A 19,974-nucleotide genomic window follows, 5' to 3' on the forward strand; every position below is an offset into this window, starting at 1 on the left:
TTCGACGCAGTTCCTCACAAGAGGTTACTGCAAAAGCTAGAGGATCAGGCACACATAACAGGAAAGGCACTGCAATGGATCAGAGAATACCTGACAGGGAGGCAACAACGAGTCATGATACATGACGAGGTGTCAGAGTGGGCACCTGTGATAAGTGGGGTTCCACAGGGGTCAGTCCTAGGACCTGTGCTGTTTTTGGTATATGTGAATAACATAACGGAAGGGATAGACTTAGAAGTGTCCTTGTTTGCAGATGATGCGAAGTTAATGAGAAGAATCAGATCGGACGAGGATCAGGCAGGACTACAAAGAGACCTGGACAGGCTACAAGCCGGGTCCAGCAACTGGCTCCTTGAGTTTAACCCTGCCAAATGCAAAGTCATGAAGATTGGGGAAGGGCAAAGAAGATCACAGACACAATATAGTCTAGATGGCCGAAGACTGCAAACCTCACTCAAGGAAAAAGATCTGGGGGTGAGTATAACACCGAGCATATCTCCTGAGGCGCACATCAATCAGATAACTGCTGCAGCATACGGGCACCTGGCAAACCTACGGATAGCGTTCCGATACCTCAGTAAGGAATCATTCAAGACTCTGTATACCATTTACGTCAGGCCCATGCTGGAGTATGCAGCACCAGTTTGGAACCCACACCTGGTCAAGCACGTCAGGAAATTAGAGGAAGTACAAAGGTTTGCAACAAGACTAGTCCCAGAGCTAAGGGGATTGTCCTACGAAGAAAGGTTGAGGGAAATCGGCCTGACGACACTGGAGGACAGGAGGGTCAGGGGAGACATGATAACGACATATAAAATATTGCTCAGAATAGGCAAGGTGGACAAAGACGGAGTGTTCCAGAGATGGGACACATAAACAAGAGGTCACAATTGGAAGTTGAAGACTCAGATGAATCAAAGGGATGTTAGGAAGTATTTCTTCAGTCATAGAGTAGTCAGGCCGTGGAATAGCCTAGAAAGTGACGTAGTGGAGGCGGAAACCATACATAGTTTTAAGGCGAGGTTTGATAAAGTCCATGGAGCAGGGAAAGAGAGGACCTAGTAGCAATCAGTGAAGAGGCGGGGCCAGGAGCTATGAATCGACCACTGCAACCACAAATAGGTGAGTACACACACCCACACACATAATATATCTCTGTGGATCCTGAGAAAGGGAGCAGAAACATATGTATACCACTAACAACAATCTTCACCACATCTATCGAAACAGGGCGACTACCTGAGGTATGGAAGACAGCAAATATAGTCCCATTTTTAGAAAGGAGACAAGCACACATCATTAAACTACAGATCAGTGTCACTGACCTGTACTGTATGCAAAGTCATGGAGAAGATTATCAGGAGAAAAGTGGTGGAGCATCAAAAGAGGAATATGCTCATTAACGACAACCAGCACCGTTTCAGGGTCCCGTAAGACAAAAGAGAGAGGGGAGGGTACATTGCATTTTTAAGGATTGTAAGAAGGCTTTTGTCACAGTTCAACGCAAGAAATTAGATCAAATGCTGAAGGATCTGGCAAGTTTAACAGGGAAGGCACTGCAATGGATCAGAGAATACCTGACGGTAAGATATCAGCAAGTCATGGTACTTGATGAGGTGTCAGATGGGGCGCCTGTGACAAGCGGGGTTCCACAGGGGTCACAATTGGAAGCTGAAGAATCAGATGAGTCACAGGAATGATACGAAGCATTTTTTCAGTCATAGTTGGCATGAAGTGGAATAGTCTGGAAAGTGATGTAGTGGCCGACAGGATCCATACATTGTTTTAAGAAGAGGTATGATAAAGGTCATGAAGAAGGGAGAGAGTGACCTAGTAGCGACCAGTGAAGAGGAGAGGCCAGGAGCTTTGGCTCGACCCCTGCAGCCTCAACTAGGTGAGTACAATTGGGTGAGTAAGCACACACACACATACACACGCACACACACACACACACACACACACTCACACACACACACACACACACACACACACACACACACACACACACACACACACACACACACACACACACACACACACACACACACACACACACACACACACACACACACACACACACACACACACACAAGAAACAAGAAACTAATCAAAACCAACCCACACTCAGTACCCATAGCCCCCACCCCCACCCCCACCCCCCACCCCCCACTACCAACTCCAACTCCACCTTCACAGCAACCCCTCATATTGTCTTGACAGGTCTCACTCTCCCCCAACCCCAACATACTCTCCAGTCTACGGCATTAGAAAAGAAGCTGAAGTTTTGGTACACCAGTCCAGACGGAATGACAAAGAAATGTGAGGCGTGGCCTGAAAGAATCAAGGGGATGTCCCCAGACATCATAGCACATACAGAAAGGAAACTCACGGGGATAATAACAGAGTGATCTTTCCATCATGATATCACATCCTGAAGAAAGATAGAGGGAGCAAAGGGGAAGGAGGAGATACACTGCATCAAAAACCGGTGGGGTTTTAAGAAAATGGAAAGATGGGATTATGTAGTAGGAACAATTCGGTCTGGGGGTCGTAAGGTGGTGATTACAGTGATGTACAACCAGCGATAGACTAGCAGGAGACCAAGAGAGGAATATGATAAGAGATAAGATAAGATTTTTAACCCCGGAGGGTTAGCCACCCAGGATAACCCAAGAAAGTCAGTGCGTCATCGAGGACTGTCTAACTTATTTCCATTGGGGTCCTTAATCTTGTCCCCCAGGATGCGACCCACACCAGTCGACTAACACCCAGGTACCTATTTGCTGCTAGGTGAACAGGACAACAGGTGTAAGGAAACGTGTCGAATTTTTCCACCCGCCGGGAATCGAACCCGGGCCCTCCGTGTGTGAAGCGGGAGCTTTAGCCACCAGGCCACCGGGCCACCGAGCAACAGATCAATTGTGGACACACTAACTGAGGTGGCCAGAAGGACTCAAATTGGTAAGGTAAAGTTACTAATTGTGGGTTATCTCAATCACAAGGAGATTTACTGGGAAACAAGTTGTACACGAATGGTGTACAATCCCATCAAGACAATGTCTTCGTCTGCTACACGTCCCTTACCAACTGATGCTATTATACAAGCTCCAGCCTTCTTGCCTGTGCTCTCCAGACTCTTCACGACTACGGTGCTCTTCACCAACTCCAAGGCTGAGGGACTGAATACCTCGTCTTTTGTATATAGTTCTGCTCTCTTCCAGTTATGTTCTTGAACTTGTATTGATAAAGCCAGTGGATAGCAAAACAACTACAATAAAAATACCAAGATGTTCCACATATTTCTAATTTTCACACTGACTGGGAAACCTTGACCCACATGGGAGAACTGAATCATGAACAGCTAGCATGATGGAGGTGATATTGTAAAATCTCATTCATCAACATGTTAGGGACACTACCAGAGAGAGAGGAAAGGATGATCCAGAAAGACTGAATCCCGTATTCACCTTGAGTATTTCATACATTGAGGACATCACATATGAAAGGCCCCTCAGAGCTAGTGATCACGTGGTCCTGAGCTTCGAATTATAAGTAGAGTTACAAGTAGAAAGAGAAGCAGGAATAGGATGGGAGACGCCGAAGTACATAATGGGGGACTACACAGACATGACGAATTTCCTACAAGAACTTTAGTGAAAGAGAGAACTGGTGGGATAATCAGTCAACGAAATGATGGGCTACGTGGCAAGAAAATGCAAGGAGGCAGATGAGAGGTACGTACCCAAGGGCAACAGAAATGATGGGAATACCAGAACGTGCCTTTGGTTCACCCATAGGTGTACGGAGGCAAAAACTAAGTGCATAAATTAACGGAAAAAGTATAGAAGCAAAAGGATCAAGGAAAATAGAAAGATCATCCAGAGCCAAAAGCAAAGATGTGCAGATATGGAGGGAGTCACAGCGGTAATATAAAAACTAGCCAGGGGATCGAACCCTTGTTGTTTTAGCCCGCCTTATGATGAGCAAAAATTCACGACGCTCTAACCCCCTGGATCATACAATCCTACAAAGATCACACACCCAGCAGAGCTAGGTGTTATGCCGTGATCGTAGGACATACGATGGTGTCGGTGCCTCAGAGCTAATTTCATTCTACTGCCCGTTTGGTGTATTAGCCTCCACAAGTAGTATATACAGTAAGGACACCACACTCGCACATTATCACTGTTTTTGCAGAGGTGCTCAGAATACAACAGTCTAGAAGCATACACATATAAAGATACACAACATATCCCTCCAAACTGCCAATATCCCAAACCCCTCCTTTAAAGTGCAGGCATTGTACTTCCCATTTCCAGGACTCAAGTCCGACTATATGAAAATAACCGGTTTCCCTGAATCCCTTCACTAAATATTACCCTGCTCACACTCCAACAGATCGTCAGGTCCCAAGTACCATTCGTCTCCATTCACTCCTATCTAACACGCTCACGCACGCTTGCTGGAAGTCCAAGCCCCTTACCCACAAAACCTCCTTTACCCCCTCTCTCCAACCCTTTCGAGGACGACCCCTACCCCGCCTTCCTTCCCCTATAGATTTATATGCTTTCCATGTCATTCTACTTTGATCCATTCTCTCTAAATGACCAAACCACCTCAACAACCCCTCCTCTGCCCTCTGACTAATACTTTTATTAACTCCACACCTTCTCCTAATTTCCACACTCCGAATTTTCTGCATAATATTTACACCACACATTGCCCTTAAACAGGACATCTCCACTGCCTCCAACCGTCTCCTCGCTGCTGCATTTACCACCCAAGCTTCACACCCATATAAGAGTGTTGGTACTACTATACTTTCATACATACCCTTCTTTGCCTCCATAGATAACGTTTTTTGACTCCACATATACCTCAACGCACCACTCACCTTTTTTCCCTCATCAATTCTATGATTAACCTCATCCTTCATAAATCCATCCGCCGACACGTCAACTCCCAAGTATCTGAAAACATTCACTTCTTCCATACTCCTCCTCCCCAATTTGATATCCAATTTTTCTTTATCCAAATCATTTGACACCCTCATCACCTTACTCTTTTCTATGTTCACTTTCAACTTTCTACCTTTACACACATTCCCAAACTCATCCACTAACCTTTGCAATATTTCTTTAGAATCTCCCATAAGCACAGTATCATCAGCAAAAAGTAACTGTGTCAATTCCCATTTTGAATTTGATTCCCCATAATTTAATCCCACCCCTCTCCCAAACACCCTAGCATTTACTTCCTTTACAACCCCATCTATAAATATATTAAACAACCATGGTGACATTACACATCCCTGTCTAAGACCTACTTTAACCGGGAAGTAGTCTCCCTCTCTTCTACACACCCTAACCTGAGCCTCACTATCCTCATAAAAACTCTTTACAGCATTTAATAACTTACCACCTATTCCATATACTTGCAACATCTGCCACATTGCTCCTCTATCCACTCTATCATATGCCTTTTCTAAATCCATAAATGCAATAAAAACTTCCCTATCTTTATCTAAATACTGTTCACATATTTGCTTCAATGTAAACACCTGATCTACACATCCCCTACGCACTCTAAAACCTCCTTGCTCATCCGCAATCCTACATTCTGTCTTACCTCTAATTCTTTCAATTATAACCCTACCGTACACTTTTCCTGGTATACTCAGTAAGCTTATTCCTCTATAATTTTTACAGTCTCTTTTGTCCCCTTTCCCTTTATATATATATATATATTTATATATATACATATATATATATATATATATATATATATATATATATATATATATATATATATATATATATATATATATATATATATATATATATATACATATACAGTTTTGTTTCCACAGCATATGTAATTTATTTGTTTACTGGCTTAATACCCATTCAGGCAGCAGAACCCATGACTATCTTGACGGAAGAAGAATCAAATGAGGATCCTCTGGACTCATTACTTTCCTGGAAGCAAATTAACTACCAGGTATGTGACTAAATAGATTTTCATCCCTGCACCCCGTCCTGATGTTCCCATTCATTTAAACTCTTATTCCTCACTTTTAACAGTTAATACTTCAGGAAACATGTATCACCTATTTATTTCCTACATACATCACAAAAACTTATTCCATTCTCCTATGCAAATAATGTTCATTTCAGATTTACTTTCCTTAAAGCTTCCCAATAAATCGACAGTAATACTAAATTGTGAAAAGATATTTTGCTTAATACATATTCTTTCTGTTTATCCTAACACTCTATAGTTTCTCCATTGTGTGTTTTGTCATTGAATAATTGACTATACGTATTTTATTTTGTCGACAAATCTGAAGACAAAGACAAACGAAGCACTACCAATACTTGTGCTGTCTCTTCTGTATTTGATTGGAGACGCCTACTTTCTTAACCAAACATTTCGTGTTAAAGATGCCTAATTGTTGTACAACAGTCTTACTTAATTACTTGTCTATATTGTATGCATTTGTTATTTTCGCACGATCAGACACTGCATGTCAATAGTACTCAGGTACAAAAGACATGACAACTTTATTGCCTAACCACTAGTTACGAGTGAAAGAGGTTAGATTTGAGAGGTACTTGCTTAGTATTGACCAGTAAGCTTACTACAGTACCTCTCACTCTTACATTCTTGATTCTACTGGTGGTTTCCGCCTCGTCTGTCATCTTCAAGATTTTCTGCATCTCACCTTTGGCGGTATGTGTCTCTATTCTCATGCTTCATCTCGCTGAAGCTGGCAACACGTGCCTGCTAACATATTTCCTGTGCTTCCCTCACAAACTCTTGAGAGTTACAGCTATTGTCTTCAAATTCAATAAAACGACAAAGCGTAATTATGAGTTTCCTGAATCCATCAAATACTGGGTGAAACAAATACAGAAAGATGTCTTCTCCACAGGAAACAAATATCTAGACATATACCCAAAGAAAACGAATACGATTCTCTCTTTCGGATTTTATTTATACTCAGAACACATTATGAGATGTCGTAGAAGGATCCACAATTATGTCTATGAAGCAAAATGTCCAAGATTGAGATCATTAGTTAAGTACAGTGATTATTGATAAAGATCACAACAGTACGTATGTCATACCAAGCACAGCTGCTCCTGTTTTCCATTCCGACTCACGAGTGCTTAGTTGCTGGGTTTAGCTCTGGCACTTTCTCTATGACTGAAGATCTGTTTTGTATTTTAGTGAATTAATAATCAGGGTGACTTCAGTGGGCTCGGTTGGAGGAAGACAGAGGGATGTTGGGAAGTTTCCATCTAAGCAATCACTCGCTCGGGTATTGGTGCATAGAACTTTACTAGCGAGACTTTTTCCTATGGTTGAGAAGAAATCATTTATCTTGTTAGGTATTTCAATAGGCTGAGGTGGTGTTTCATTTAGTTTATTTAGGAAAATATCTCTAGTTCAGCTTTTGGGTGCCCAGAACCTGAGAGACTGCTCTCCAGGACATTTTTATATCTTCTTGACTTGTCCACTTTTCGGGGAGTTCTCCTTCCTGCTCTTGATAGTCTGTTTTATAAGAACCACCTCCTTCCTCACCGCTATCATCTTGCTCTTTCTTCTCTTAAATCTAACACTAACACTGTCAAACTATCTTCTGACAAAGGTAATTTGGTGGTTATCTTTGATCGCTAGGATTATCTCCGTAAAGCTGATGTCTTGCTCTCTGACTCACGTACCTACACTCCTTTCGTTTCCATCCCTTTTGATCGCATCAAGAGAACTTTCAACAAGAAACTAAGGGCTCTCCACGACCTCTGTCCTCCTAACTTTGACCTTGTTCAACGTTTTCGTTTCATCTGTCCCTCTCTGCCCTTTATTTCTATGACCTTCCCAAAACTCATAAACCTGATATTCCTCTACGTCCTATCATATCCTCTAAAGGTTCTGTTTCTTATTCTCTTGCTTCTTGGTTGGCCAAAATCCTCACTCCCTTTGTTGATACTTTTTCTCCTGCCCACTTCCGTCACTCTCAAGACTTCATTGAACGGGTTCGCTCTCTCCCGACCTGTAAGATGCTTAGTCTTGACGTTGAGTCCCTCTTCACCAATGTCCCTCTTGATGATGTCCTTGATTTTCTTAAAGAGAAGGCCAATGAAGGGTTTCTTCATCTTCCAATACCTATTGATGTCTTTCTTGATCTTATCCGCCTTTGTGTGGACTCTAATTACTTTTCCTTCCAAGGTAAATATTATTCTCAAACCTTCGGTGTGGCTATGGGCTCTCCTCTCTCTCCTGTCCTTGCTAATCTTTACATGGAATACTTCGAGACTGTTCTTCTTCCTACCATCGATGTGCGACTTTCACTCTGGCTCCGCTATGTTGATGACATCTTTGCTCTGTGGCCTCATCACCCAAGTCTCTTCCAACCATTTCTTGATGCTCTTAATAATCTTGCCCCTTCCATTAAGTTTAAAGCTGAATGGGAATCTTATTCCTTGCTTCCTTTCCTTGATGTTCATTTCCACCGCTCAGATACAGGTTTGCCTTTTCTGTGTATCACATGTACATTCTGTGTATCGCATGTATTTTCTGTGTATGGCATGTACATTCACTACTTTTCTTATCATGCTTCCTCTGTCAAGAAAAGTGTTCTTGTCTCCCTCGTTCTCCGTGCTCTCCGCATATGTGATCCCCAGTTTCTTGAATCAGAAATTCCCACTCTTCATAATTCATTTTCCCATCTTGGCTACTCTTCCCATTTCATAGACTCTGCCCTCTCACGTGCTAAACGGACTTTCTTCTCTCCCAAACTCTCTACTCCTGGGAACTCTCCTGTCCTCTGCCATTTCCGGTCTTTCTAATCTCAACAACTCTCAGTTCCTTAGTCATCAAACTTACTTTCTGCCAGACTAACACTCTTCGCACCAATCTAGTTCATACCTCTCCTTCTATAGATGCTAATGGTGTCTACTCTATTTCTTGTTCCTCCTGTCCTCTTCAATACTTTGGAGAAACTGGCCGATCACTTTCTGACAGGCTTATGGAGCACAAAAGTAGCGTTAGGCTTGCCGCCACCAACAATGCTCTTTTCTGTCACGTCAGAGATCGCAGCCATCCTACTGACTGATCTTCTGCTATAATTGTCTACCCTACTTGTAACTTTCACAGTCGCCGTCTGGTTGAATCCTCCCTAATACACAACTTTCCTTGTTTGAATCTTAGTCCTGGCTTCGTCTCTGTAGATGTCTTCCTCTCCCACTACATTGTAAAATGCTTCAAACTTCAGAACGCCCGTGACTTAACTTGATTCCTTTCTCTTCTTCCTCTTCCTCTTTCCTTTTTCTACTTAGGGTTTTCTTTCTTCTGCCATGGGTTTTTGTTTCTTCATTTCCCCCCCCCTCCCTCTGTGTTCTTGCTGCTACCCTCTGTGGGCCTCTAGCTCCTTGCAGTTCTCCTCTCTCTTAGAATTTGACTGACTCCATCCTACTATTACTACCTCCACCACTACTATCTACTTCCTCTACTACTACTACTACTACCACCTCCACTACTACCTCTTTTGTCCCGTTCCTGTCTGCTAGTCTATATATACTCCCTACTTCTCTCCTTTTCGTTAGTGTGATTTGTCAATGGTTTAAGGCGGACCGAAACGTAGTAGTAAGCTACTCTCTTCTATGTGCGGGTTATTTGTGTATTCTTATATCTCCTCTAGTTTCGGCGAATCTATTAGAACAGTACAGTTGCTTTAACTTTCTCATTAGTTTGGCCGGGGCGGATGTATAGTTTTTACTAGGTTCTTTAGTTATTAAGCTCCGTCAATACTGTTTTTCAAATTGATTTTTCTTATCTATGGATCCAAAATGTATGTTTGCAAGCCACGGGTAAATAAGTTGTTTCGTAGTGATCTGTTTAGCTTTACTGGACAATATTTGTTGAACACTCTATGTTTTTTATTTAAAAATATGTATGTCCATTCATCGATACAACTGACATTGGAAAACACTGCAGGCAAGAACAACAAAAAGTCGCTTTCACATTCCTTTAGCATTCTTTGGAGAAAGAGTATCGACACAAGAGTCATCCCAGAGCCACTAAAAAGAATATAGTCCAACTCCACAAAGGTGGAGTAGAGCTATGTCTGGTGGCAGTAAAGCGACTGCATGGAATTACAGACCGATAGAACTAACATCCCATATCATAAAAATCTTCGAAAGGGTTCCAAGAAGCATGACCGCCGCCCACCTAGATACCCGTCAGTTACACAACCCAGGGCAACAGGGGTTTAGAGCAGGTCGCTCCTACCTGTCCCAACTACTGTACCACTATGACATGATCTTAGATACTCTGGAGTACAAGCAAAATACAGATGTAGTATACACAGACTTTGCGAGTAAGAGTAAACAGGGTAGAGTCTGAGGTGGCTACAGCCAAGTACCCTGTTCCGCAAGGCATGGTGCTCACCCCCATCCTGTTCCTCATCCCCATATCTGATACAGAGATATCAGCCACACCACCGTGTCTTCCTTTGCGGATGACACTCGAATTTGCATGACACTGCAAGACTCCAAGCGGACATCCACCAAATGTTTAAATGGGCTGCAGAAAACAATATGAAGTTCAATGAAGAGAAATTTCATTAACTTCAATATGAAAAACATGAGGAAATTAAAACTGAACTGGAGTATAAAACAAATTCGAACCACACAACAGAGCGAAAAGCTAACGTGAAGGACTTAGGAGTGATAATGTCGGAGGATCTCACTCTCAAAGATCACAAGAATGTATCAACTAAATCTGCCAGGAAAATAATAGGATGTGCAATGAGAACCGTCAAAATTAGTTCTGCCAAGTCCATGATGATTGTCTTCAAATTGCTTATTCTCTCTAGGCTGGAATATTGCTGTACATTAACGGCCCCCTTCAAGGCAGGCAAAGCTACTGACCTGGAGAATGTACAGAGAACTTTCACAGCATGCATAAGTACGATAAAGTACCTAAATTACTTTGAACAGTTGAAGTTCCTTGAGTTGTATTCCTTGAAACGCAGGAGAGAAAGATGCATGATAATATACAACTGGAAAATCCTAGAGGGATTAATACGAAACTTGCTGCACAAAAATCACTCCTTATGCAAGCAAAAGACAGCAGGAGATGCAACATTCCCCCAATAAAAAGCAGGGGCGTCACGAGTTAGGTACTCCCACGAGTATGCCTGGAAGCATACATAAGGAAAATTACCAATAGACCCCTGGCTGTCTTCAAGAAGGTGCTGGACAGGCACCTAAAGTCAGTACCTGATCAACAGGGAAGTAGTTCGTAAATCGGTTTGCGTGCAGACAGCACTAGTTGATCAGGACCTGTTCTACCACGACGCCTGGTCACAAGAGCGTTGACCCCCAAAACCCTCTGCAGGTGCACTCCAGGACAATCAACTGAGCTCAGCACTGCAGTGAAGCATTGAATGATGCCTCATCATGGAGTTGAAATGAGATCTTACTATATTACATTGGTTGGTTAGACAGACTTGTTCGGAGGAAGACTGGTTAGTGGTCAGTAGTGTAATTATCCATGATTTGAGAGGAGCTAGTATATTTGTCCATATATGGTCAATTATGGCTGCCCACGTCTTAGTTAGCATTGTTGGTTTAGGTACAGTTGGTATTAGTAATGAATGTTCATATTATTAATGAAATCAGTTTCAGGTTGGTCATCTGCTACACCAAGGTTAATGCTCAAGTCTCCAGCCTCTAGTGGATAGTGCTTGTTCATTTGTTTGTTTATTATTAAAGTTTTTAGGTCATTACTAAAATTTGAGATATTATTATGAGGCAGATCCTGTACATAGCATCAACACTAATGGGAGTCTTTAGGTTTTTTACAGAGAAGTTGGCAAATATAAATTATATTCACCATATTCATCACTGTAGCTTGAGGTGTTACAACATAATAGTTCATTAGAATAATTGATGGCAATACCTCCCCTTATTTAGTCTGGTCTGTAGTTGTAGATTGTTGTGTATCCTGGTAGTGTGTAGATGTCTATTGTGTCTTGCCAGGTTTCAGTAACAATAATAAAGGAGAATGTTGTATTTAAAGATTCTCGGAGTAGCAGGTTATCATAGTAGTGCTTACTCAGGGATCTAATCTAATTAAAAATTGTTATATTCCTAGCATTACTGAGGACTGTTCTGGTTTGTGTTGCTGTGTAGTCAAGACATTTGCTTTCAGTTAAACGTTGGTTCGGGTTTATATTATATAGATTTGGAGTTGGGTCGATGTCAGCATTCACCATTTAGATTAACAATGACAAGGCAGGATTATAGGCAGTTAACTGGTAAATATTGTTAAATTATAATGAATTGTAAGTGGAGTATTATGTGGTAATAGCCTAGTCTGTAGCAGTCCAGTTTGTCAGAAGAGTCAACAGAATGGACTGAAAAATAAATCGACTAGGTCTTTAGCCCAAGTTCAAGTAGGGGGTACTGGACCTCACTGTAGAAATTTCACATGACTATGGTTGGGAGAAGTGCGAGATATATCAGATAAGACAGTCAACACAGTGAAAATTGTCTTGCTTGTACAACTAGAGGATTCTCGTGAAGCATCACAAGCGAGATTCGTACACCGACCATGAGTAGTAGAAGTCAGTGTTGAAGAACTGGAAATAATAGACATATTACTAAATAAATTACTTTCAATTCTTCATCTCCATCCACCATCAAGTCCAACAATAGGAGGTTTTCCCAAATTCTAAAATATACGATCCAAGGGCTATTAGAGAGGTGAATGCAAGTGACCAACAGTAAGCTGAGCGGCAGCTACAGGATCATAATGATGCCAATAAACAGTTGCATTGCCCTTCCAGTATGTGGACAGCGATGCAAGACCTGCTGATTGGTCACAGCAGAGTCAGCACTGAACCTCCTCTTACAAATAAAGGGCATTGTCTACCTGCATGCCGCAGTTCCCTCGGTGTGCTCAACTTACAGGCAATGGGAAATAAGGAGTTTAATGATCTTCGTGCACTGCAAATTCTCAGGGCAGTGCTGAGGTTGGTACTTACATGTCATAGCCATCCTGAGGTGCTGATGCCCTTGCACTAAGGCAGTGACAGCGAGTACCGTAATTACACAACCGAAAGTAACGAACCTGCTATCAGACGCCCATTTATGTTGTAGTCGTCTTGTAGTTCATGATTTTTTTCGATGCATTAGAGAGAGTTGACAGTGAACTATTCAGGGAGTACCATGCTAGTGTTTGTTTTTGTTGATACACACAATTAGCTCATTGTATGTTTATATATTTGAAATTTAATTATAGGTTCAAGGCATAAGTTGCTGTGTTAAAGAGTAGCTTGTTGGGGATATCAGTGATGTTATTAAGGTTTCTAAGGATTCTTTCTATCCTAAGATAGCCTTACATAACAATACCTTATCTTGGCTCTCTACCATAACCTACACTAATCTAACCTAAACTTACCTTACCTAACATAAATTTTATAAACATAGAAATTAGCTTAAGCAAATACATAAAAAAAATCTACGTTCTGCCTACCTGGCCTTAGTTCCTAGGAGCAACGCCCCGCGGTCTTGCTCTTGATTAGGCCTCCAGGTGGATCACGGCCTGATCAACCAGGCTGTTACTGATGTCTGTGCACAAACCAACATATGAACCACAGTCCGGCTGAGCGGGCACTGACTTTAAGTACCTGTCCAGTTCCCTCTTGAAGGCAGACAAGGATCAGTTGGTAATTCCACTTATGCTTGCTGACAGCCTGCTGAACTGTCTTGGGCCCTGCTTGTCATTCGGTATACGTTGCACCGTGTGCCTAGTCTTTTGCTTTTTTTAAGGAGTGTTTCCTTTGTGTAGATATGGGACCAGTCCCTCTAGGAGTTTCCAGGTTATGTCATCTGATTGGAGATCAATAATTTCCATCAGAAACTGACTTGTTAGGTAAGACACATATGCAACAGTTAGGTATCTTTATTATGAAACGTTGTTTCATACTATGGAACAATGCTCTTCTCCAGACTGAGGGACTGACCACCTCAAAACTTTAAGGGTGATGGACTGATTACATCGTCTTCAAGTATCTTCTGCTTCTATCAACTTTTCTGTACTTGACTGAAGAAGCCTACTGTGTAGGCGAAACGTTTCTAATAAAGATACCTAACTGTTGCATATGTGTCTTACCTAACAACCTGTCGGTATTTTATTCCATTTTAATGTTCAGAAACTGACTTGGAATATTTCAACACTGCAGTGAAATGGATTTTGAAATAAATATATTTCATCTTTAATCATCAAGATCGAAAAATCGTTCTGAAATTTATTTTGAAAGTCATTAATAATTTCTGTTACAAATGAAGAAGGAAATTCTGCTTAACTTTCTTCATGAAATTTTTCTCAACATGAAAAATGAACCAAGTTAGAAATTTTCACTTGTCCTCCATATAGCATCAGTTTTGCCCTGACGGCCTTGACATGAGTGAATAAATCACAAATCAAATTTGTTTCACCTTGCAACTTCGGAGTAAATTGATTCATATGGTTTGTCACGTGTGCAAAAAATTTCCAAATTCCAAATTCAGTCATTGTTTGGTAAAAGTCTTTCAGGTTGATCCTTCTTTGAGAGTATTTAATCAGTTTCCATCTTGAGCTGAAAGGACCATGATAGAACCTTTCCACAACTAAGTTATCGGGCTTTTGTATAATAAGGAAAATCAACGAACTCAGAATTAGTTTCTTGTAGAAAATCACGAAACTGGCGAAGATTAAAACAGAGAGATCGAGTGAAATTCACTGTTGAAACAAGGGATTTCAAAATGCAAGATATATCCACATATTTACCGCACAATGATTGTTGATGGATAACACAGTGCAGAAACAATGGCCTTGAGGATCCACCAGCCTCACAAGCGTTTGTGATTTATCAAATTAAACCTTTCTATACCTCAGACATTTTCTTTCCTCCATCAGTTGTGACTCTTTGCAATTTATTCCACTCCAGGTGGAGGCCAATGGATGAAAACTATATGTCATGTGTCATTCATATCATTCAATTCATCAGGTTCGAGAGAATAAATTTGCAAATGTCATGCTTTGTTTTTCGAGGTATAACTCTCACACTGTCTCCATCCTTCACTCTGTCGTCAGATCTCCATTGATGAACGGTTTTCCTCTTTCAGCTAACACATAAGCTATTTTGTAACTGGCTCTGGTTAAACCTTCATTTTCAGTTCTTTTGTGCATTTGAAACTCTTGTTGGGAAAACAACCTGCATTGTATTAATTCAGATTTTTCTGAACACTGTGTTCCTGTGAACTAGAAATAACTTTGTTTATGTTTGGTCTCGTAGTGACCAGATAAGTACTTTACGACCCATTCTTTATTAAAGCACTATGCTTTACATTTTTCAATAACTGAACGATGTATCTGAGAAATGAAAAGGTTAGAACTAAAATTTGAAAAAAAAAAAAAAAATGCTCTTAAATTGTTATAAGCAACAAAATCCTTCGAGTAGCTGTGGGCGGTATACAATGTTGTGGTGGGCCGTATGTAGCCCGCGGGCCGCAGGGTCGATGACAATGCCTTACATAAAGAATTCATCGCCAGAATCAAATTAACCCCTTTATTTAATATATATATATATATATATATATATATATATATATATATATATATATATATATATATATATATATATATATATATATATATATATATATATATATATATATATATATATATATATACGATTCACTTGATGAGTGTACAGTAAAAATTAAAATAATAATAATAATAATAACAATTATAATAATATAAAGAAGAGGTCGTAAATCAAGCCTCCAGACAATGAGGAAACCACAAAAACATTAACACAAAGACAAACACAAAGGGTAACTTTATAATACCCGTATATTTCGTCCCCAATATTTACAAAATATACAAAGTGAATTAGGGTAGCAAGATGTTAAAGAGCGAGAGAGCAAGGTGAGTTTACTCACTACCTTGTTGCTTCCTCCTCATACAAGAGTGACCAGTCTGTACTCAACTTGTGAGAATCTAACTACAACCAGGCCAGTAACTATGTCATCATTTGGGTTGGAGTCAGTTCTCATCCACTAAGTTTACTTATAAGTCTGACAGTGAACGAGTGTGGCAGTAAATTTTTCCTGGTAGCTATGATGACCCAGCTTCCTGTTTGGCTGGTACAGAGGGAATGTAAGAAGTTGCTTGTGTGATGAACATTGACTATATTGTAATGTACTTGATGATGATGATGATGATAAAGTAGAAGAAGAAAAAATAAGAATGTTTATATTTGTTTGTGCCTGAGTTTCAGTAATGCACATGTCATGTGTGGTGGTCTCCTGTCTTTGTGTTTGCACGGTCACATAAAACATCTCTCGTGAGAGGTTTTTCACTCAGTGATTGGTACATTAAAGTTTCTTCTCACATCACTGGGAACATCAGTTACACCAGAAACATTACACTCTGGTGTTTTGGTACATGAAAGTTCTCACTGATCCTTATCATTCAGTTCTGCATTAAAATAAGAGTGAGAAGTACATAATTTTGTGGGGAGGAAGAAAATATGTTAAGGAACATATCCTGATGTTCATGAAGGGATATTAATCCTAGGAATTAGATGTAATTTTCTTTCGTTCGGTCATTCATGATTAACCCCTGTTCTCCAGATTCTAGGTGAATCATGAGAATTTGAAGATAATTTTAATAAATACTTTAAATTTTCCCTAGAGTATCATGACTCCTGAGGTTTCAACGCTCTTCAGCGACTTAAACAACAATAATTGCCTCTTAATCCTATGTGCTGTCTATCCCCTATAGATTTAGCACTTAGGGGTTGGAGTGGTTGCATTAGCCAATTCGACTAAGGGGGTCATTGATGACTTGTCTAGGAATTTAAACTGATAGATTATAGAGGTATGGGTGTTTGTGGGAAACAATCAGGCTGCAGTATTATTGTTAGGAACAGCAGATATTACCAGGATACCTCAGGGATATGTTTAAAAGACAATATTCAAAATAAAGTTCCTAATCAAGACAAAGCAACTGATCAATAAACAAAGAGAGATAGTAGAGGGCAACGACTGACTAGCTCCCAAAAGGTTTACTATACAAACAGTAGGAGTCTAAGAAATAAGATAGATGAGCTAAGATTACTTGCAAGTGCAGGTAATATAGATATTATTGCTATAACTGAGACCTGGATCAACTTGAAGGATAGAGAAATGCCTTCTGAATGCAGCATAAAGGGTTATAAACTATTCCACACTGATAGTGTCAACAGGAAGGGCGGTGGAGTGGCGATGTATGTCAGAGATAATTTAACTTGTTGTGTTAGACATGATACAGGAATAGAAACATCGGACACAGAATCTTTTTTGGCTACAGTTTCTCGAGGGGAATGAAAAATTAATTTTGGGTGTGATATACAGGCCCCCAAACCTTGATAGGGAGGGCAGTAAGCTGCTATGAGACGAAATTCATAAGGCATCTAGATATGAAAAATTGTGAAAATGGGAGATTTTAACTTTAGACAAACTCATTGGAACAATTTAACAGGAAATCTTGAGTCTAGTGACTCTCTTGATGCAGTTCAGGATTGCTTTTTAGAAGAGTTTGTGACAGAACCAACTAGAGGAAACAATCTGCTTGACTTGGTTCTTGCCAACAAACATTTACTAATTAATAATCTTGAGGTTAATGATGAGCTCGGGGAAAGTGATCACAAATCACTTAGTTTCAATATATTATGGAATTATCAAAAAAGACGCAATACCGTGACTGGAACGATACACAAATAATCCGCACATAGAAGAGAGGCGCTTACGACGACGTTTCGGTCCGACTTGGACCATTTACAAAGTCACACTAACCAGAAGTAGAGCAGGACGGGTATATAGGCAGGAAATGGTAGTGGTGGCAGTGGTAGTAGTAGAAGCAGCAGCAGCAGTAGTAGTAGTAGTAGTAGTAGTAGTAGTAGTAGTAGTAGCGGTGGTGGTGGTAGTAGTAGCAGTAGTAGTAGTAGTGGTGGTGGTGGTAGTAGTAGTAGTAGTAGTAGTAGTAGTAGTAGTGGTAGTAGTAGTAGTAGTAGTAGTAGTAGTAGTAGTAGTAGTAGTAGTAGTAGTAGTAGTAGTAGAAGTAGTAATAGTGGTGGAGGAGAAGGAAGTAGTAGTGGAGAAGTAAGAAGGAGGAGCCAGTCAAATACTAAGAAAGGGGAGCACTTCAAGGGAGCTAGGTACCCACAAGGGAGCTAGGTGCCCACAAGGGAGCTAGGTGCCCACAAGAGAGCTAGGTGCCCAAAAGGGAGCTAGTTGCCCACAAGGGAGATAGGTGCCCACAAGGGAGCTAGGTGCCCACAAGAGAGCTAGGTGCCCACATGGGACCTAGGTGCCCACAAGGGACCTAGGGGCCAACAAGAGAGCTAGGTGCCCACAAGGGAGCTAGGTGCCCACAAGGGAGCTAGGTGCCCACAGTGGGAGAGTGAGAACACAGAGGTGGGGGGGGGAACAATAAAATAAATAATGAAGGAACAGAAACACAAGGCAGAAGAAAGACAACCCAGAAGAGAAAAAAGGAAAGATGAAAAGGGAAGAGGGAGAAGAAGAAAAAGGAGGAATCAGGTTAAGTCATGGGTGTTCTGAAGTTTGGAGCATTTAACAATGTAGTGGGAGAGGAAGGCATCTACAGAGACGAAGCCAGGACTAAGATTCATACAAGGAAAGTTGTGTATTAGAGAGGATTCAACCAGACGACGACTGTTAATGTTGGAAGTAAGGACGACAGTTTTAGCAGAAGACCAGTCAATAGGATGGCTGTGATCTCTGACGTGACAGAACAGAGCATTGTTAGTGTCGGCAAGCCTAACACTATTTTTGTGCTCCCTAAGTTTGTCAGAAAGAGATCGGCCAGTTTCTCCAAAGTATTGAAGAGGACAGAAGGAACAAGAAATAGAGTAGACACCAGGAACATCTGTAGAAGGAGGAGAGGTATGAATGAGATTAGTGCGAAGAGTGTTAGTCTGGCGGACAGTAAGTTTGATGTCTAAGGAACGGAGAGAGTTGTTGAGATTAGAAAGACCGGAAATGTAGGTAAGGCAGAGGACAGAAGAGTTCCCAGGAGTAGACAGTTTGAGAGAGAAGAAATTACGTTTAGCATGTGAGAGGGCAGAGTCTATGAAATGGGAAGGGTAGCCAAGACGAGAAAACGAATTATGAAGAGTGGAAATTTCTGCTGGAAGGAACTGAGGATCACAGATGCAGAGAGCACGGAGAAAGAGGGAGATAAGAACACTTTTCTTGACAGAGGAAGCATGATAGAAAAAGTAATGAATGTACATGCCACTGTGCATAGGTTTGCGGTAAACGGAAAAGGAAATACCTGTATCTGAGAGGTGGACATGAACATCAGGGAAAGGAAGCAAGGAATTAGATTCCCATTCATCTTTAAACTTAATGGAAGGGGCAAGATTATTAAGAGCATCAAGAAATTGTTGGAAGAGACTTGGGTGATGAGGCCACAGAGCAAAGATGTCATCTACATAGCGGAGCCAGAGTGAAGGGCGCACATCGACGGTAGGAAGAATAGACACGAAGTATTCCATGTAAAGATTAGCAAGGACAGGAGAGAGAGAAGACCCCATAGCCACACCGAAGGTTTGAGAATAATATTTACCTTGGAAGGAAAAGTAATTAGAGTCCACACAAAGACGGATAAGATCAAGAAAGACATCAGTAGGTAAGAACATCAAGGACATCATCAAGAGGGACATTAGTGAAGAGGGACTTAACGTCAAAACTAAGCATCTTACAGGTCGGGAGAGAGCGAACCCGTTCAATGAAGTCTTGAGAGTGACGGAGGTGGGAAGGAGAAAAAGTATCAACAAAGGGAGTGAGGATTTTGGCCAACCAAGAAGCAAGACAATAAGAGACAGAACCTCTAGAGGATATGATAGGA

The sequence above is a fragment of the Cherax quadricarinatus genome, chromosome 77, assembly GCF_038502225.1.
Source record: "Cherax quadricarinatus isolate ZL_2023a chromosome 77, ASM3850222v1, whole genome shotgun sequence".
Taxonomy (NCBI): Eukaryota; Metazoa; Arthropoda; class Malacostraca; order Decapoda; family Parastacidae; genus Cherax; species Cherax quadricarinatus.